A 22,511-nucleotide genomic window follows, 5' to 3' on the forward strand; every position below is an offset into this window, starting at 1 on the left:
AGTTTGTGGCTTTGTGAATAGTCCCTTGCAGTGTCCTGTTTTGGCAGATGCTACAACTACAATCAACAACTAGTTGGCCAATATGCATGACATATAGCAGACTTACCTTCCATGCCTCTAACAAGAATTTATGAGATACAAAGGCTTTGGAGGGCCCACTTGCCCTAAGATGGAAATAAATTTAAGGGCTTTCAAGGTTGGCCAAAGTAAGTAGGAGAAGTGTGGATGGTTGCGGATGGCATTGCCGTTAAGTCACACTGTATCATCCTCCAATGCAACCAAAAATATAGGAATATCCCTTATCTGCCTTGTGGTGACTGGCAGTGGATACAACTGTGTACATGGCACCTATAGAAGTTTCTGATTACCTGTTAGCTGTTCCCTTGTGTTAGAAGTATTTAAAGTTCGTTAGCCGTTACGTTTTCATTAAATCAGAATTTTAACTATTTGCCCGGGGTTTGGTGATGTAGTGCTTGATATATTACCCACACCTGGGTTTAAAGAGTTAATAAACAATCTTGTCAATACCTTGACCTGAAATCTTTACTTAAATATGTTATATTACGTATTCCCGGTAAAAAGGAATGATACATAACCTTCTCCTCTTTGTATACAAAATCCTGTCCTAGTTTGTATCCCGATCTTTAATATTGAAAAGGGCTTGTGACCCCTGTTTAAACATAGAAAGAATTATATGTTGTTTTACTTTCTGTTTATGGTATTCTGGAAATTATTGTTCTATTCAAAAATTGTTAACTTTTCTCTAAAAATGTATGTACGGTACAAGCAATTAAAAAATGTTTTTTTATATACAAATGCCTATTGTATATTTGACTTTATACAAGCTACATGTCATTTTAAATGCACTTAATGGTGAAAGAGGCTACTATCCAAGATTAACACATTTACTCAACTGCTCCTTGACATTTTGGCTAAGATCAGGTATGTGGGGAGGGGGGCAATTTGATTACCTGGCTTAGCGTTGAAGCAGTTCCTGCCCGCATCCCTTAAGCGAGGGCTCCTGGTAGCCAGAGCCATAAAGTGCCCAGGTGTACTCAAACCTCCCCGTAAATACTTCAGTGGTTCGCCTTTTTGGGGGCTTCTGCCCAGGGAGGGAAGGAATGGGTCAGACATCCTTTTGGTCTCCTTCAAACCCCCTCTTTATTTAATAGACCCTCTACAGTTTAAAAACCTTGGGTTTACCTGGTGCTTTGATCTAGGACTCACCTCAGGGACCGCTAAAGCACAGAAAGACAGCTTGTGGTTTTAGTGGTAGAGGGCAACAATATATGACATATTACATGAGTCACAGCAACTATGGCTGATAAGGAAGCAGGGTAAGGAATTTTTTTTGCACAGATCTCTCATGAAATAGAAACCATAGCAGAAACCAAGAGTAGGATGTATGATTGCACCGGTTTCAAGTCTAGCTGCACCCAGGGGATGGCTTCCACCTTGTGGCCCATCGACCCCTTTGCCCCTCCGGTAACTCACTAGCACACATTTACACATACTCACATTTGCACAACCTCAAGCTAACACACTCATGTTAACACATACTCCCTCTCACACACACTTATTCTTACACACACTGCCTCTCACACACACACACGTAAATATGCACATCCATGCTCAGGACTCACACTATTCCTGGCCACGCTCCAGCCGTCCCAAATGCTAGTGCAGCGCTCCACCAGGTGCCACAACGCGGTAGGACTCACTTCATGTGCAATCTTGAGAGTCAAATAGGCAAACAAGTGGGTGCATGTCTCGGTAAAGCGGAAATATATGCAATAGTCGATATAGTAACATAAAAAAAAAACACTTTATTCACGCTCTTGGACAGCAACAATAAAAAGGCTTCTGCCGTGCTACAGTAAACTTATTTAAACACAATGTTCCATGTATGTTGAATTGCCTGGTTCCCAGCACCAAGAGAGTCTTCTTTTAAGGGAATCTCCCAACCAAGCTCCCATAAGTTGGTCTCAAACTTCTGCTTAGCTAAGTTTTCTTTTCGATATTTTCTTCATGTACAAAGAACTGAAACTTATATTTTGCTTTGCAAAACGTCAAGACAAATGCACAAGCAAGTTTAACTTTTGATCGGAAGCCTTTCATGAATTAATATGTAGAGACATTCTTCTCCTCTGCCCATCATGTCCTTCAGAAGCTGTGCTTGACAGGACAAAGTGACAGGCGTGTAAAGGCAGATGGTCAATAAATTAGTCAATTAATCTACAAAATGCTAATTTATTTGGTGTGTCCTTGCTAAATGAACATGGGAATACCAGGAAACATCAAACTTGGCAGGATCTGCACAAAAATCCTGCTGTACCTACTTCATTGTCAAAATAAAAAACTGCAACTTTCAGATGTGTTGACGTTAAAAAATGTAAAATAAAAAAAGTTGGTCACATAGCCCCCTATTTACCAGCCTGTGCCTCTTCTCCTACTTCCACCCCTTCCCTGTGTTATGGAGAAACTAAAGTAAATAAAATGCCCCCCTCCCGAAGGTAATTTTGTGATTTTTACCCCCCCCATCCCTCTGAGGAGGGAATAGGGGCGAAGGTGGTATATTGATGGACTATACCCCTTGGATAATTTCATCACCCCTTGCCTGCAATCAACCCCACCTTGCTTAATAGGGAATCCTGAGGACTTGCTCATTTTTTTAAAAACGAGTTTCATGTGAGGACATGCAAGTTCTCATTGAACTAATAAACTCTCATGTTCTCACAAACAATTCACATTTTAGTGCAAGTTTTTTTGTGAGTCTTGATAGGCAAGGACATGTGACTTCAGTTGTATTTGGTCCTCTAAACTTCTTAGTGAATAGATTCCAATTTTTTTCAAAAATTATTATTTTTATTAATTTTATAATAATGGAACATGCATGTCTGGAGGCAGAAGGTCCCCCTGGTGTAACATACATGAATATCAGCCCCCATATTTTACCTACATTTGAGCGAATACACAGTTGGGGGATCGATGATATGTGTACCTCATTTGCAGGAGTTTACTTTGCTCCACTTATTTTATTAGGATTTCCAGATACAAACTATCTCTTAAAGACACATAGAGGAACATGGAGTTAAAAAATAATTCTACAAGCATGCTTTAAGGAACGTTCCTGTGTCTTGGGCAACAGCTATTGCTCATCGCAAATGGTTAACAAATTCTAATGGCTACAAACAGAGACTTTAATTTCAGACACGCCAGCAATAAGACATATTCAAGGGATGTAACCTTTTTTTGAAGTCTCAAATCCACATAAGGAGCTTTTTTGTCTTAAATTAGCTGGCCAGGGGTAGAGAGGAAACAACATGCCTTTTTCAATAAGTCTGGGATAGGTTAAGCCGTCTCCCCACAAGCACTAATACGGACCTGATCCCCTGGCAATATATCTATGCATAAAGCCGAAAGTCTTATCATAACCTGCTGTTTGATTTGTTTTAAGCCGTAGACAAATGTAAAGCTCTGTCATATCTCTTTATTCTGGGCATGCATGGTCTGAAGTGATAACTATTTCTTTTCAAGTATTGTTATTTTTTGGGATGCATCTATTATGGTTAATCTGCTATAATTGTGAATAATTTCATCTTGTATTATGCAGAATACATAAGTGACATGACTACCATAGCAATACAAATTAGTATGAGTCTAACTCAAGAACAGGCAAGACAAGGCAACTTAAGCTATGGTGATCCCCACCAAGGAGTGTTTTATAATATTGCTTGTTTGTCCCAATGCAGAAGAAACATTTGTGGCATATCCACTAACCTCAACACACACAAAAATCACGTGGCAAGAAAAAAAACAAAAACAAACAGAGGCATAGCATTCAACTTGATTGAACTTATTCCAAGACATACCATGTACAAGGCATACTGCAACATGACACAGAACATAGACATGGATGGAGGATCAGGGAGAAGATGTCACCGGAGGCACCGGCATATTGTCCTCAGTTCACGTTAGGGCAAAATGAGTTGAAGGATTGATGAGTGGATGTCAGTGCAAGCATTGCTGGGCTATGTCCGCAGAGATGCTGACGAAAGAGAGAAGAGAAAATAGAATATAGAAGATGAAGAAGATCCAGAAGCGGTCGGCAGAGAAGGTAGGAAAACATTTAGAGTGTGAGAGAGTGAGCAAGAGCATGAGTGAGAATGAATGTGGGCACCGGGCAATGAATGGGCAGGGAAAGATGTCTTCATAGAAAGCTCTATGTTTGGACAATTCTATTTCTTACTCATGGGGTATGTTCCTGCTAGCAAGCGTTTCAAATTTCTACTCATTCGGGGAGTCTAAACCCGAGATGCAAGGCACATTTCTTTTATTTTGCATCAAATGTACTCAGCTAAGCTGGTCTTTTGCTGATTTGCATTCTTACAGAGCCAAATATATGGTCCAGATAAGGTCCTCCTACCTTATTGAATCTATGAGGTTAACAATTGCACCTTGGGGATAAGTTCTGTCTTTTTATAGAAATAGAGGGAGTTAAACTGGACTACTGGTAGAGATATGTAAGCCCAGAACCAAGGAAACAATGGAATAGATTCCAAGGCTCCCTGATTCCACAGCAGACTAATGTGACATCAAGCAGGCTGACCAATAGACATAAAGGCATGGCATGGATGGCCATTAAGGGTAGAAGCCTTCCAATGGCATTTATGGATGCTAAGAGGCTGCGCAGTTGCAGACATTGCCCATAATGCATCATGGTAGAAGACACTTTAGAACATTTGTTTCAAGTGTCGTTCCTACCACAAAAGCACTTTTTATTTTTTGCATCCCTGGAACTGCGTTTTGTTTCTGCTGTTGTCATGATTACTGTTGCTTCTTTCTACTATATTTTAAGTCAGTGTATAAATGGTTGGTGATGTTATGCTTGTTTACACCGTGTTACAGCATCCCTTGTATACAATATGTGTGTTCTATCTTTAAATAAACTCAATCAACCAGGGGACATACATCTTCTTGATCCCTACCCAAGGGAACCAATGATGTCTTCAAGGAGAGAGCAGAGGCCAAATGTCAACTACCTACTCCATCAAAAAGCCAAACCTTAATAACAAATCTCATAACCACCTACGGACAGCACTTGACCAAGTCACTATATTCCTCCATGGTTACCTCTAAGATAGAGGGGTCTAAGTGGCTGCTAGATAGGGTGTGTGGGATGAGAGGCTGCCGGATAGTGTTGGGTGCAGAGAGGAAAGAGAATAAGTAGATAGAGGAGGAAGAGAAAAAGAAAGAATGAAATAAACTACACATCAAACACACTAGCAAAGGATAAATATGCCATTAAAGGCAGAAATAGGGATTATATATACATAACTTAGACTGATGCACCTGTTTAAAATAATAACATGGAAGTTAATATTTACAATAAACAATATTGTCCACACACTTGATATAAAGTAATAAATAAAGATAAAAATAAACTAATATGATGGTTGTATGATGGTTCAGAACAATCAGGTAGGTATCCAGGAGTACTCACAATAATATATGAAAAACATAATAAAACCAATATAGTGTAGTATGTTCCAAAATATGGTATTGCCATATACCTAAAAATATTCTAAAAATTAAGAAAGCCGCTTACAGTGTAGAGCGCATCAATATGCCCTTTGTGAAGATAAGTGGAAGGGTTCACGATACAACTCAGGACATCTTCCAATACCCCTCCGGTTTATATTAATACTTAAACATAAATACAAAAAAATATTGATATGTTGTCTATAGGTTTGAGATAGCGGGAAATGTGACAGTCTTCACTCCTTTACAGAAATCATCGCAGAAAACAATATGGAAAGTAAGGTTAACTAGCTCCTAGAAGAAGAAATCTAAAGTGGAATCAACTCAATGTTTAATGTAGAGCAGCTGCCAGTCCTAAAGAGTAAGCACCATGTCATCACCTAACAGCTGGGCAGAGATTGTACAGCAGACTGCTTTCTTCAAACTCAACCTGAAGCTACTACGCAGAGCTAGAATTTTAGTCCATCATTTGGTAGACTACAATTCCCAGCATTTTAACTCATATAGTTCAGGCCTTAAGAAGACTGTACTTATGTGTTATCAACATGGCTTAATTATCAACACTGATCATAAAAAACTGACTTGTTCAATTTCCTTGCTCACAGATATGAATTGTATTAGTTGTATGAACTGTAATAATAATAATATAGACAGGAGGAAAAGGAAAAAGAGAGAGAGAGAGAGAATAAAAAGGGAAACCACAGAAAAAGTGAATGGAGAAAAGAGAAGGAGAGATAAAACGGATAAGTGAAAAAAGAAAGCTGAGAAAAGAGAAGAAAGAGAGAGAACAGAGATAGCAGAGAAAGAATAAGAGCAAAAGAGCGGATAACTAGCCACAAGTGATGACATTTGGAACTTCAGCAGCTGAATCACAAAAGCTGAAATTATGACTATTTCTCTTAAAAAAAGACACAAAACCTACAGACAGTGTCAGTTACCGTTTTCTTTTGGCACCAATTGGACTGTGGGTCATATCCACCCTCTACAAATCTCTAGCGTATGTATACATAAATACTATAGATCAACTTTCCTCCCATATATCAGCGAGAGGATGCGCGGCATGTCTACTCTCTCCCCTATTCACACTGAACTTCATCCAGCTCTTCACTAAGTGCAGAAATGAGCTTCTTTAACTTGTGCCCAATCCCCGACAGAATCTGGAAAGACATGGCCCCCAGCCCAGCATGGGGACCCAGGACTTAGAGCTTTATTCCATTGATATCCTGGTAAAATATCAAAGAAGGAAACTTTTATGGCTGTAGCACACTGTGATACACTCATCCATGGAAAACATTCTGAGCTCCTAGAAAAGAGGGACTTCAGGGGAGGAATTAAATATAGTGGGATTGGGGTCCTAAAGGGAGATCCGTGACAGGTATTCTGCAGACCAAGAGGGTTCAAAGTAAAAACAGGAGAAGAGCTACCCCTACAACCTTACAACCTCCTCCACTCCGCTGATGTGGAGCATCCCTTCACATGTTAATACAGATCAGTGGCCGGCTATGTCCCCGTTCCAGCTGAGCTCACCGCAGAGGTGTGCGCCTCCCCGGCCTCCTGCCAGATCTTGAACACACATTGCCAGAGGCTTCCCTGCAAAATCAATTCTCCTCCAGTGATGCGAGCCAAAATATAACTGGCAGGGACAGAGGAAGGAAATCCTTGTACGAGGAGAGCTTTCCTGAGACCCAATAAACGGAGTCACTGGAGTCAGTGTTAGGCACACATCTCATTGCAAGCAGAACACTGAAATAATTGAAATACTATAGTGTACATACATTTGAACCAACACATATTTATCCGCCTGTTTATTCTAGATTGTATATCTAAAAGAAGGGAAAAAAAATGAAATTACATTTGCAAGTGGTTTCCAGGAAATCTAATTTTAATGATCACATTTTACATTGTAGTATGGAGCCCCTTAAGGGGATTGACCCCATGGCTGAATGTTGAAAGTACAAACAGATATGTGAGGAGGAAGATCAAAAAGAGGACTTACCCAAGTGTTTTTTTTGGCAAACTCTGGATCCAACACACATACAGTATATGGACGAAATTATTGGGCATCTGACCATTACACCAAAATGGACTTTGATGACATCACAATCTAAATACACAGACATTGATATGTAGTTGGTTCCCCCTTTGCAGTTATAACGGTTTCCACCCATCTGGGAAGACTTTCCACAATTCATCCAGTAGAGCGTCTGTGAGGTCAGGCACTGATGTTGGACGAGAAGGCCCGGCTCACAATCTCTGTTCTAGATCATCCCAAAAGTGCTCAATGGGATCAGAGCTCTGTGCTGCCGGTCAAGTTCTTCTCCACCAAACTCATCCAACCATGTCTTTCTGGACCTTGCTTTGTGCGCAGGGGCACAGTGATGCTGGAATAGAAAAGGACCTTCACCAAAACATTCCCACAAAGTTGGAAGCATAGCATTGCCCAAAATGTCTTGGTATGCTGAAGCATTAAGATTTCCCTTCTATAGAAGTAAGGGGCCCAAATCCTGAAAAACAGCCCCAGACCATTATCCCTCCTCCACCAAACTATACAGTTGGGACAATGCAGTTCAGCAGGTAACGTTCTTCTGGCATCCGCCAAACCCAGACTCACCCAAAAGAGAAGCAAGATTCATCACTCCACAGAACACGTGTCCACTGCTCCAGAGTCCAGGGGCAGCGTGCTTTACACCACTCAACGCTTGGTATTGTACTTGGTGACGTGAGGCTTGCATGCAGCAGCTCGGCTATGAAAACCCATTCCACGAATCTCCCCCTGCACAGTTTGGAACTCTTCAGCTATGGAATCTGCAGAGCGTTGGCAACTTTTACGCGTCCTATCACAGTACCACGCCTGGATTCACTGAGATCCTCAGAACAACCCATTTTCTTCACAAATGTTTGTAAATGCAGACTGCATGGCTAGGTGCTGGATTTTTAACACCTGTTTTAATGGGTCTGATTGAAACACCTGCATTCAATAATTAAGAAGTGTGTCCCAATACTTTTGTCCATATAGTGTACCTGGACAAAATGCCAGTGGTCATGAGCGAGCCGCCGTGACGAGTCGGCGGCACTCGCAGGGTTATGAGCGGGTTGCCGCGACTCGTTCGCGGGGCTCGACTTCGGCGGCATCTGCCGATGTGGCACACCCGCGGCGCTCGCGGGTGTAGCACACGCAGATGCCGGTTTGTTTATTTATTTTTCGCGCCGACGCCATTAATGTGCGCCAGTCGCGATGACGTCTTCCTTTGTTGTTTCCTTTTGGTTGCTATGGTGTTTCCCGCCATTCTTCCTATTTAAACCCCCTGTCCCATTAGTTCATTGCCCGTTCAAAGAGTCACTGTTGTGTATCTCTGGGTTATCGTGAGTTATTCTGATTGATCTACGTGTTCCTGACCTTGGCTTTGTTTTCTGACTTCGATTCTGTGCTGCCTGCCCCGACTTTGGCTTGTATATTAACCTTGATCCTGTGCTGCCTGCCCCGACTTTGGCTTGTATATTAACCTTGATCCTGTGCTGCCTGCCCCGACTTTGGCTTGTATATTGACCTTGCTCCTGTGCTGCCTGCCTCGACTGTGGAACTTCCAATACCCGTTGTGCTGTGCTACGCTACCGTCTCTGCATTGTGGGTGCATAATCCGTGTTGTCCTAGGTCCCGCATAACAGGGAACAGCTTGTCCAGGGATAGCTAACGCGTCCATACAGACACATTAGATTGTTAAGGATTAGACCCATTGTAAAGACCCATAGTACTATACTGTACAATGCTGCCAATGGGTAATAATAAATAATGAAAATGCTGTGTACAGAAATACCAGTACAGAAGAAGGGTAATCCAGACTTGGACCCCCTTCTTAATGTTATAGTAGACTGTAAGTTTTAGTAGTGTTGGAGGCGCTACACATCCATTAGCGGCAGCTTCTTAATCTATTTATATAGTAGCTGCACCACTGGGCCACATGGAAATGAAATCCAGCGGAGTTTAACATACATTTAAGGACATTACCAGGTGGTATAATTGATATAACTGATCCAGTAATCCTTATAGGTGCTGGAATATAATTTAAACCTGCGCCATTTAGCTTTGTGGAAATGTAACCCCAAAAAGCAGGCTTAAGTAAATGTTTATTCGTTGTGAGGAGTTTTCAAGCCAATTTGCATTGAGGGAGAGGGCAAAAAAGCCCAATTACAGTAATCAAATATACATGCTAAGGCATCAATGCTTTCCATTTGCACTTTATCAAAAGAGATGTTTGCGACTGCACATAGTTCTAATTGAATAGACAATTATGAAGGAAACTCAACATAAATTCAAAGCCAATGACTCCTCATATAGCAAACAGAGCCAAATGCAATTCAAGCTGTTATTAAGAATAAAAATCCCCAGCAGTCAAAGGGTATTTAAAATGAGGATGGTTCGTGATTGCCCTCTAGTGTCCATTTTATAAACTGCAGACTCAGAGTATAGAATAGAGACTAACCAAATTGGGTTTAATGTACTAATTATTGAATTGATCATGAGGTACTTTATACATGGTCAACCCTAAAGAGTTTGCCCTACAAGAAAGGCTTTGGATGTGCGCCAAGATGCTTAGTTAACCTGGGAAGGAAAAATGTGTCCCACGTTGTCTCACCTACAACTCATCTTATGGTGAAAAATCCTTTTATTGGTATTCATGTCCAAAGAGGCCTTTTGCTAGCATGCAGTTCAGAGGACAAATATGTGAGTTGCAAATCATAATGTGCCTTTCTACTTTTGGTTGACCTATGACCTATAAAATCCCCCTTGGATGAATTTGCGAGTTGACTGTTTTTTAAACTTTTAAACACTTACATACACTGACCTCTCCTGCATGGGAACTGATTGTCATTTTGTGATTGTTAATATGAGTTGGCTTTAGTCAATTTGCAAGCCGACTTCCAAACACTCACACTTTACTAGTACTAGTTTAACAAGTACAACCCTTCTACATACATAACTCATGGTTATGGTGCTCCATATAGAAAAGGTCATATCCTAGAAGCATAGAGCTATAGAACTTATGTATTGAAAGTGGTCAACTTTGAACCTAAACCGTAACAAATTTCAGCTTTGAATATAAAAAAGGATTTTGTTTTGTTTTTGCTAAGTAAAGCTGGTGGATTGTCTACTCATTACTGCTGACCATGTTTGCCAAATCAGTACCAACATTTCCCCGAGTGGTGTTATCTACCTTAGAACAACTGTCTACCAAGACAAACTCTATAATTTTTGTAATCTTTAATGAACCAGTAATTTTTATTTAGAGCCTGTGTTAAGGGTTTAGCCACTCGTAATAAAAGGAATATCTAGGTGGCTAGATGAGAATATATAGGCAAAACACAGCAAGGGCGAACTTGATGGGCATGTGCCTTTTATCAGCCTGAATTAATATGTATGTATTGTGTATTCCAGAGTCACATTGAAATCATATGGCTGAAAATGTATAATAAAGTGAAATCTGGCCAATCTAGTTTTCAAGCTGTAAAAAAAAGAAAAGTTCTGTTATAGAGTTTCTGACCAGCTTTCTGGAAGCTAATCTGATAACATTCCTGTTCCTGAGCAATTTTAGACAATTATAATACAGACAAAGAATGTTAAGTGTCTCTCAAGGCTCTCTTTATAACCCATTTAGTATTGAAATAATAATAAAAAAAACATACCCATGGCTTTTTCTGTGAAAAAAAATAAAATATATATATATATATTTCAAATATTTATTTATTTTGTTTTTTCCAAAGTTAGAAAGGATACAGAAAGTAAAAAGAAAAAAGGGGATATTGCGCAATCACAAATTACATTTAACATGCTATACATAGATGTTCAATTAGATCTCCCAATACTAAACTAGAAAGAAAAAAAATAAATAAAAATAATAAAAAAAATAAATAAATATATATATATATATATATAAATGTATATTCTAAAGCATTTTCAAAAATGTACTTCTCTGGAGATTATGCCACTCCTACCCCCTATGCCTGTTACTGATCGGTAGAGGATAGGAATTGTGAACTGGTAGGGTCACTGTGGTCATAGTATCGTTCCACGGCTGAACTGGTTAACAATGAACAACTCTGAGTGTGTGCCAGATATTCAATCATGCCGATCGAGTGCTCTCGCCAGCATTAATTCACTCCCTGCCAAATGCCAATCCACAGCTAGAAGGCATTTTGGACTCATGAGAATTCTACAGACAATTTATACAGTGTGACATTCTACAGACAATAAACAGAGTGACGTGGACTACAGCTTCCACGAAGAGTGAGCACAGCAGGGGGTGCCGTGATATTGGGGCCTGATGTCCCAAGTGGACCTGGTGGCTTCTACGTCCCTTGCGAGAACGATGTCAAAACAGAATTTAGCTGGAGAGCTACTTCACTCACACTCCACGTTGGTCGGGTTAGGATTGAGCCTGATTTATACTTGCTAAAATCTTGCTTCATTGTTGCTAATTCAGTTAATGATATTATTAGAACAATGTATGGAACATTGTTCTTAAAAATAATCTAGCCAGAAGATAAGGGATAAATCATTCTTTAACAGATTTTTTAGGCCAAAAAAATCACTCTCTCTTTTCTTGGTGCAGAAAACCCTGTAGCCAGTGGCCTCTGTCTCCTTCACGTGGCTAGTAGCACCTGCATAGGTTAAGTATGAGATACATATAGCAGTAAAGTTACTAAAGTAAAGATAGCAATGATATAAATAATTTTATCAGTGCCATATTTTCTGTTTCCTTATGACAAAAGAGATAAATATACATGAATTTGCTAATTTTACCCTGAGCAAGACCTTTGAGTCTATTCACTAAGAAGGTGAGTGATCAGATGAGTGAAATGGTCAAACTCAACTCCAGCTGGAGTTGTTTGCGAGGGCATGCGACTTGAAAATTTTGAGAGTTATGGGGGTTAAAATGCGAGTTTTCATGTCCTCGCCTGAAACTTGCAACCACTGTTACAATCATTATTTCTTTGTTATTTTATTATTAAATAATAAAAACATTATTGCCCACCATCTTCTCCCACCTCATGCATGTTGGAGTAGGTTAAAGAAACCAGGGGGTTAAAATAATAATTAAAAGAAATCCCCTGTAGGAGCCACAAAGCCCCATCCCCTGTCCATTGGGATGAAGGGGGTTATAAATAAATAAAATCCCCTTTGGATGGGCAGAGATCCCATGCTACATCCCTTTCTGCCACCACCACTGCCCCAATTTACATTTAAAGTTTGAACTTAAACCGTAATAAATTCCAGGTAATTTCAGCTTTTAATATTAAAAAGGAATTCATTTTCCAGTGTGATGTTTTGCTTCTGCTAAATAATCTAATTACTGCCAACAATGTCTGCCAAATAAGTTACCAACATTTCCCTGCGTGTTATTAGTACTTTAGTACTGTCTTCTACCAAGGCCACATAGATGATAAATGGAATGCTATCATATTTAATTAACCAGTAATTGCTATTTAGAGATCCAACTAGAGCCTGCGGCAGGGGTTCCCAATTTGAGCCCAGATTTCAGGTTTCTTTAGGTAAAATTACTTTCAAAATAAGCTATTCACTTTAACTCATTACAGAATCTAAACCTCAGATAAATGAAATTAGTTATGATGGCACTACACCTTTAAATGTGTCTGCAAGGGTTTTCTATGGACTTTTGACTGATATAGAAGGGGATAAAGTCATCCATGGAAAAAAGGAGATTTTGGGCAGCTACCAGGCTCCCCATCATCGCTATTCCATTTCAGACACACAAACCTCGCCCCTTCTCTCTGCGTGCCTTGCACTTAATAACCTCCTTATCGCAACTTCAAAACGCAGAAAACTTGGCTTTCCTCCTCTGGTAAGCTGCTTATAAAAAAGGAATAAAAGCAGGAGGTTCTCCTAATCCAAACCTACAGCGTGTTTCATTTAACCTCTCCTCGCCCAGGGAGCAAAGCTAACCAGGGGGTAACAGGCCCCGAGTAGCCATCGGCTATTGCGTTTATTTTGATCATGTTAAAAAGCAAATAAGTACGTTTAAAAAGTTGCTCATTAACCTTTAGAAGGCCAACCGTTTATGAGAGGCACAGTAGGCAAAGTGACTTCAGGAACCATATCTCATACATGGTGGCACCACAGCCCCCCACCTCATAAAAAAAAACTATAGAAGTAGTGGGACTTCTATATTTCTATAAAAAAAGATTTAAAAAAAACCCCTTAAGATTAATTCAACTTCCCTGAAGGTCTTGGTCAGCTAGTGTCTTCTCTATTCAGTATATTTCAGGTGAAATCCTCAGTGATATCTGGATTTACTCTTCCGTGAAGATCATTTCAAAGTTACATCCTGCTTGATGAGGCTATTTATCAATGTTTACGTTATGACCTTGTCTTAGTCTTTTTCCGGAACTCTGGTAATTGGATTTTTTTCCCCCGCAATGAACCCAGGTGACAGAAAAGGGTAAAGCCAGACATTGGAGTGATGGCATTCAAATTCAAGCGTCTTCAATGCTCTGAAGAAGACTGTGACTTATTTATAAGTCATCTAGATTTAGATGGTGGAGCCTCACAGGTTTGGGACATAAATCAGTTACTATATTAATTAATTATATTATAGAACATGCTCACCTGTTTTCTATCTACCTACCTTTGGAGGAAATGTGTTGGTCCTGCATAATGCATAGAAAATCTGTGAGATGTCACCCAGGAATGAAGATGTCAAGAATGAAGTTGTCGTTAGGATGGAATTTCGAACGCATCTATAATAAGTAAGCAGTGGAGGGCTGGCAGCCTAAGGCCTGGGGGGCAAGTCAAGTCAAATGGCCCATTGTGCCACCGAATAAGCCCACAATACATGCCCATCTTTTCCTAATTTTCTAACGCATATTGATTATAAAAATACAAAGATGATTCAACATAAGTAAATGTAATAGCAAAAAAAAAATAAATCAAAACCTAATGTCCCCCTGATGCTCAGCCAGTTAAATGTCCCCCATGATACTGGCTGAGGATTATGGGAAGTATAGTACACAGCAGCAGGAAAATTGTAAAGGCTAATATTAGTACCCTACCAGGCTCATACCCTAAAGTGGGCTGAAGGGGAACAGAGGTGACACTGGGAGGGGCTGATTGGGGACAGAGTTGACACTGGGGAGCTGAACTATGTTGTTTGTCCCCCACGGACACACATACGTAAACGCACATACCTATTTTTTTTGTTTTTAACGAATACAAAAAAATATATAGTTTGTAAAAAAAATTAGTTTACTAAGCTTCTACTTCTTCTACTTGGGGGGGGGGGGTTTCGTCTAGGCCTCCGTCCTCTGATAGCAGCAGACCGTTTTCTACGTGAACAGGATGCCAGTGACACGACATCCGGTGCTCCAGCAGTCTGAGTGCGAGGGGGCGGAGCTTTCACCCCTCACGCTCCTCCCATCACTACGCGGCCATCAGATTGCTGGAAAACTGATCTAAACGGCAGATGCGTGCTGATGCCGCCGGCCGGAGCTACTTTGATACTTTTTTTTTTAAAATTTAATATGCCAAGCCGGATCGGCTTTCCATATTATATTTTAAAAAAAAGTTTTGTTTTTTTTGGTCCATTCTCCTGTATTCAGGATCGCCATATTCCTATTGACCTGTTTATATCTCCTTACTGTTTGACCGCTACCACTTCTTCTGGGTGGCTGTTCCACTTCCTTAACAATGACATTTGAGATTTGAGGAGAGGAAGAGCTCTTAAAACAAGAAAAAATATTTTTCAGAAGTAGATATGATATGTATATAGAATAAATCAATACAATACTTCTCTAAATATTCATACGACACATGTTTTGGTGATTCCCCCCATACATGCACTTAACAATGCATTTTGAGCCCGTACATGTACAGGCTTTGTCATTAAGGGGTTAAGACTAGAGTTTTAATTGATTTAAAAGTAGAAGGCGAAAAAGAACCATGGGATTCTTAAGCCATAACTTATGTTTCAATTTTTAAGTCAAAGTGATTTAGCTGCTGGGTTGGACTGGGTTATGAAGGTTGCATTAACAATACTTAATGATATTGTTCTAAAATAAATAATAATAATAATAATCATAATATAAAATATTTAAAATATTGCACGCAGGACTATTAACTGCGTCACAGCAACACTTGTAACATTTTGTTTTATATCCTTATATAGCGAGGATAAGAAAAAATTGTTGGTTCTCGAGGCTGCTGGCAGCTCTGTGGTTATTGATCACACAAACGGGAGATGAAAAGTAATTTCAGAGAGGTCAGATCAATACTCCGCATTACAGTCCTTCTGAGGATCTTGGCACAAATGTGTCTCTATATACAGTATGTAGTATTGATTTGGTTTTAAAGATTCAGCAAATCATACTAAATATTCTTCATTGGTCTTTGGTTCCCCAGACAGAAGGAAATACTAAATCGCAAACAACCAAGGGACCACCGATACATTATCTCACCTTTTGTTTCATTCCCCCCTTATCATCCTAATAAACTATAAGTTCACAAGGACAGAGTCCGCGTCTCCTTCAGGATTGAACGGGTTTAATGTAGAATATGACTCAGTACATGCTATTTATATATTGATAAAATGTTAGTCACTTCAAGGAAGTACCTAGGAAGAAAACAAAAGGTGCCTTTAGCTTTATGACATCATCGTGCGTCTTCCATCCTGTAGGTCCGGTTTTGTTAAGCAGAGATAAAATCATTAGAAAAAAAATACAGTTTACAGCTGGAATTATTCACTTTCTTTATGGTATCTGCCTGCGCTCCATTGTGGTACTGCCTGAAACCTGCTTTTCCTATAGTAGATGTTCCTGACAAACATGTTCAAGGTGTTTTTGAATATTTAAATACCAGGCAAAAATAATTTGATTCACCATGATTTGTAATTATAATTATATGTGAATATTTAAGTCGTGAGATTCTCCTACACAGAAGTATTAATATTTATGAAGCACTGCAGCTCTTGGCAGTAGAATGGGAATAAAAAGAAGCTGACACGTTGTGTCTTCAATCTAAGACAAGACCAAGGGTTGATTAAGGAGTCTCTTGGTGGGCAGTCCCGCCGACGTCGGGGCATTCCCGCTGATTCAGGAGGCATTCCTGCTGATTCAGGAGCCATTCCCGCTGATACCCCTATTTAAAGGGGAAAATGGGCGGGGGCAGGGCCTTTCAAGACCCTGCTCCCTTGCCCCGGAGGATTCGGGTGTTGACCCGGAGAATCAATGTATGTACTTTACCCAATCAACAACCCTCCCAGGATATTGTTAAGATTAATTCCTTTTGCCTAATCATTGCCCAGTGAAAGAATATATATACTGGTTAACTCTGCAGTGGAGTCAGGTCACTCGTCCGATTGTAAACCTCTTGAAATCCTGTAGCTCATGACGGACATGTAATTAAAAGAGGAACCTCTATAACACTGTTCTGACATATATAAAAGAATGGGGCATAAGTCAAGCTGGCAAACAATGATTCAACTCTTCATTGCTGTTTTCATTGCTGTTGCAAGTGAGAAGAAACCCCAAAACTACTCAAGAGATTTCAGATCCTCAGTCCATAAAGTATACTTTTCTGTGCATAGTTAAGGAACACACAAAATGGAACAAAAAGTAGACTATTGGTATCGGGTAACAGTTTGATTCCTTGAAATTTTGGAAAATAAATCATGGTTTAAGGGCTGTCATATCAAGTTCTGTTATACATTCTCTGTAGTAGAAAGAAGGAATTATTTAAGAATTGAATTCCTGGCTCCCCTCTTGTTTAATGTCTTTCTTACACCCCGTTAGTTCTGCAACCATACAGAAATACATTCAGCAGGTATAAAGTTCAGTATTAATAAGATACTGGAGGCCTTTAATTTGACTTATATTGGCACTCAGAGAAGTCCTTCAAACACATTCACCTTAAAGAAGCTCCTTCCATTAACTGGTTTTTCAGAACTCGAAATCCAGAGGGACCTGTAAGGCTTTTGGCTCTCAATGAGGATTTTGTTGGCCAGACAGTTTACTGGCCTTCAGGGAGGTGGATAGAAGTTTAGTGAATTGGGCAGAATGACATTCTGTCTACCTTAGTGAAATGCACGGTGAGAAAATAATTCATGCAATTTTCCATAAGGCATTCCAGGGTTTAGAACTATCCTTTAAGGGTCAACTCAAGATGGTTTTTATGGTATCATTGTTGTGATGTCGTAATAAATTAATTGAATTAAAAAAAAAGTGGGGCACAAGAGCTTCTCAGCCTTTTGGCTAAAATCAAGTGAGTATCTATGTGAAGGAATAATCATGATCCTCTGGCCTTAAGAGTTGAGGAGGTAAGAAGCCTGAAGTTCTTCATACAGTGATCTTTGTAGCCTCAGATACAATAGCATAACCACGAGAGGTGCAGTTGGTTGTATATAAAAGCTGTATGTAGACTCTGGGCCAGGGCTTGAGATATGGGTGGGGAATGATGTGACCTCATACAACCACATATTTCAAGCCAGATGTGCACACCTAGGGACTTCTGACTCCGGCTACTGGGAGCCCCCCTTGCAACATGCGGGTAGGAGGTCCCATTGACCTGGAGTTTTCCCTTAGTGACCTAGAGGAGCGATATGCAGATGTGACATCACAGCTCTGAAGTAAAGCTTATTTCACGTTACCTTAGTGTATGATGCCATCCAAGTGACGTCATACTTTTGCAAATTCGCCATTTAATCTTTTTTCCCCATCTGCAGCTATCAAGGAAGCTGGCCAAGATTCCTCAACCGGCCTCCTTCATCCAGACAGTCCTTGCAGTCTTCATTTACACTCGCACAACCAGAAGGAAGGGGGGGGGAATCTGCCATGAATAAATGTGATTTTATACAATAAGAAAACAATTTGCCGCTGTTACAATAAATGTGTTATTCAGTCATTGCTAATTAATGGACGTCTTTAACGTGTACATAGTACTGGAGTTGTCTTCTACTGCTGTGTTTTGGGGGATTTGATTTACATAACAAGTATGCCATTATCCAGGTCCAGAAATATTAATTCTGAGAATGTAACAGAATCTAATGGGCTAAATTAATGAATTTCTATGTATTTATAGAAATTTTGGAATATATATATATTATATATTTTGGAATACTAAAAAAAAGTTATTTAAGTGTTTACATTTTAACATTGAAAAAATGAACGAAATAAGCCAGCAGCCAAAAAAAAAATATAGTTTCACTTATTTTGGGCAAAGCAACAACACAGTCATGAGAGTGTCAATAGCAAGTCCCCGTGGAACACAGGCGTGGACGCATATGACATGTATGTGTGTAAGTTTATAAAACTACCTCTGATTGGCTGATAAAGCAGGTTAATGGTTGGGCTGGATCAATTCCATATTCATAGCATTAAACGAATGGTTTGCTTCCAAACGAATATGCAAACAATTCCTGGAACGCTGATCCGCTTCAAATTTATACCCACTTATTTTCTGACGTTAATTACGTTACTGGAACATATTAAGTGGACTTCCCTTCCTGGTCGCGAGGGGTGGAATAGTTTAAATGTTCATGTGGGCAGATCAGCTATGAAGCATAACCTACTTTTCATGCGGCTGATTAATTATCCGCCATACCGGTATCTGCGCAGCTAAGAAATATTCAGATATTAGCATCAAAAAGAACCAACGGAACAACGCCAAGAATTCTGCTGGGCATTTTCAGGAGCTTGACCAGTCGTCCTATGTCAGGATACCATTTCCTCCTACTTCATACTGGTCAATAAGGGCATTCAAAGCCCAACTCATTCAATTAACTACACACAGAACCCTCATTGTGCTTGTTAAACGAGTGATACGCTCATACTCCCCCCCCCCCAAGTTTAATTTTAATTTACTAATTTTTAAGGACAGGCCACTGGTTTTGTGGATACTTTAATGGGTGGTGAATAGCACATAAAACCGTCTATACGGTGTATTCAACCTTTAGAACAATTTGGTAGCTCGCAACAAAGCTGCTTAGGCGCTTATGGATTTGTGGGGGTTTTTTTTGTTTTTTTTACTTCTTTGCATCAATTATTTCAATTTTTAGGGATTTAGAATATACAAACTTTTGTACAAAAACACAGACAAGAAGCCCAAGCGTATGATAGAAAATATGCATAAGATACGGGCAATGATATAAATATATATAAAATATCAAGAAAATCAGTTGTTTTTAAAAGGGACTCCGGTGTCCCAGGCAACCTTTGAAACAACGAATTCACGTTAATAAAAAACATAAAAATAACTACTAGAAGCTGCAGCTCCAGAGATGCAGCGCACAAGCTCATCCATAGTATATGACACGTCACCACTGCTTGGCAAATAACTGTGGGGGGGGGGACTAAAAATGATTCCAGGTACACAAACATTGGCTCAGAGGTCAGCACCTCCGTTAAAAAGAAACGTAGTGCTTCGATATGACATCATATTCTGATGCGGCGTATCTTCAAGGTACAAATCACCTTTTAATTAAGTCTATGGAGGCTGAGCTGAGCCGGCATAACCTTCAAGAGTCTCAGGGTCAGCTCGTTAAGACAGTTCCCAGGTATGCAAATACCCCTACATATGTATATAATATGTATATTCACCAATCATTCATAAAACAATATCAATCAAAAAAAATGAGGCAGAAAAGGGGCATTTTTTTTTTACAGTAATTAACTTGAACCTAGACATCCTAAAATGGCCTGCTTTAAAAATTTGAAATCCAACTAAATTTGTGTTGCTTCTTTCCATTATGCAATTATCCTGTATTAAAAATGATACTTTATATGCTAACCTGAAGTTTTCCATCAAGGAGTTCACGGATTTTATGTTACATTTTTCAAAACCCCACCTATGATGTAATCACGTAGAACCAGTTGGGAAACACTTGTTGTCAAATTTAATGTTACACCCGAAACAGAGTCATCAATCAAAATGCAATGTATAATTGGAAGTAATTAATATGAACGGGAGCTCTTTTCACATGACCTTAAGATTTCACCATAATATTTATTAGATTTATAATCCCTCTTCCACTTAACACTAAGAAAAATGACCTATTTCTTAAAATAATAGTCATTATAGGGGCCTTCTCCCGGTGCTTAAAGATAAACGGCTCTCATCAAGACCCAAATATGTAAGACCCCAGGATCCACTAAGCCAGCGATCAGGGAACGTACCCAGGTCTAATTAACTTCCATTCAAAGTTTACAGGTCTTGGTGATAACATGACACTATAAATGTTGCATTCAACATGTTGAAAAACAGACAAGCTTAGCGATTATAGTTTTAAATAAAAAAATATATATATATTGAATTCACCCATTAATGGAACATTTGGTAAGCCGTCAGATGGACCACTGTAAATTTTCCGCAATTATACTTGTGCAAACAGATTTAATCAAGCAGCTTTAGTGACGGACTAATGGCAACAGCACGCTGCGCCAGGGGATAGGAGAATTTTATTGTGAAACTGCATAGTGACAGCAAATATTATTGCTAACAGGAGAGATAACAACAATGGTTAGGACAATGGAAGAAGCAGTAATCTGAAAAGATAGAGTGTTTCATATGTATGGTTCATGAGCCTACATCAAGATTGTCCATTATTTTTTCCCAAAGGCTGGGTAGATCATTAAATGGTCTCTGTCAGCTTCATACTGATCTAAACACGGTGCTGGAGAAACTGGAAATGAAAAGATCAAGAGAAACAATTTATCTACCGGTATAACATAGAATTATATGTTCACATATGATGCTAATCTTGAATTCTATGTAAACACTATTTAAATAAGGAGGCAAAGTCAATAAAGTTTACATTATTTTCTATTCACCATGTTCCGCCAGCTGGACAATCCCGGTCGGTCTAAGCCACCGATGAAGCTTTGGTTCCACATACAGAAGTACAATACAGCCAACACAATGAAATGCACAACATAGCAACAAAGAAATGAATAAAGTAGTGTGACTCCTCAATCTTAAAATAAAAAAGGAGATAGATGTGGATTTTAGGAAGCACACGGGCGAGTTACGGGGCTTTGAGTTTTGGTGACTGAGACATCTAGATTCTCAAGGCCCCTTGAGAGGGTATTGATAAACCAGCCAAGTAACTTCTTTTAACAAAACATACAGTGGCTTTTAAAATATTTGCAATAAGAAATCTGTTTTACTACATTACGGGGAAAAAAATAAAATCATTAAGCCATTGGAAAATAATTTTATTAGTAATAATTAGAGGCCCGCCTTCAAAAATGGGTGCAAAGTAACATTTGCCCCGTGGAAAGATTTGTGTTCCCATGTCTGAGCTTCTGCAAGACTGCTACACGTCACCCACTTCCACAGAAGCGGCGACGATCACAAGGCTTCCACAGTAACTCACGCAGGAACACATTGAACACATCTCGGCTTTTTGCTCAGCTACAGCGATAATCTCCTGGAAAAGGACTTTGGCCCTTGGCAGAGATAATGAATCATTACGAACAAAGAGATATGGGGTCACAAAAAGACAAAGATAAGATTAGATAAGCATATAAATGTAAAACAGGGCTTGTTTCTTAATACTACATTAAAAATAGCTAATTCTGTATTACACTGTATCTGGTGCTAAAAGAAACGCCATTATCTGCCGAGCCTCCACTTGAAGATCCCGTGCCAACCTGAAATGGCATCATTCACTAGCAAATCAAATAAACATGGCTGGGGAGATGTCATTACATTACGCGTGTAATATTTTCCTAGGCATACTATATACATTAATATGGGGGATATGGTGGTGCCAGGATAGTATTTGTGTACCTCTCAAAATTTCAATTGGCCAAAGATTCTATGACTTGGTGATCGTTATTTATGTAGCCGAGCAAGCCATTTAGAACATACAATAGAATGTATTTTATTTACAAAATTTAACACATTTTCTGCATTTTTTCTATACATTTCATTACACCGTTTGGGACTGTAGAACACCGGGATGCAC

The sequence above is a fragment of the Sceloporus occidentalis genome, unplaced genomic scaffold (assembly GCF_023333645.1).
Source record: "Sceloporus occidentalis isolate IW3139 unplaced genomic scaffold, rSceOcc1.0.p SCAF_51, whole genome shotgun sequence".
Lineage (NCBI taxonomy): Eukaryota > Metazoa > Chordata > Lepidosauria > Squamata > Phrynosomatidae > Sceloporus > Sceloporus occidentalis.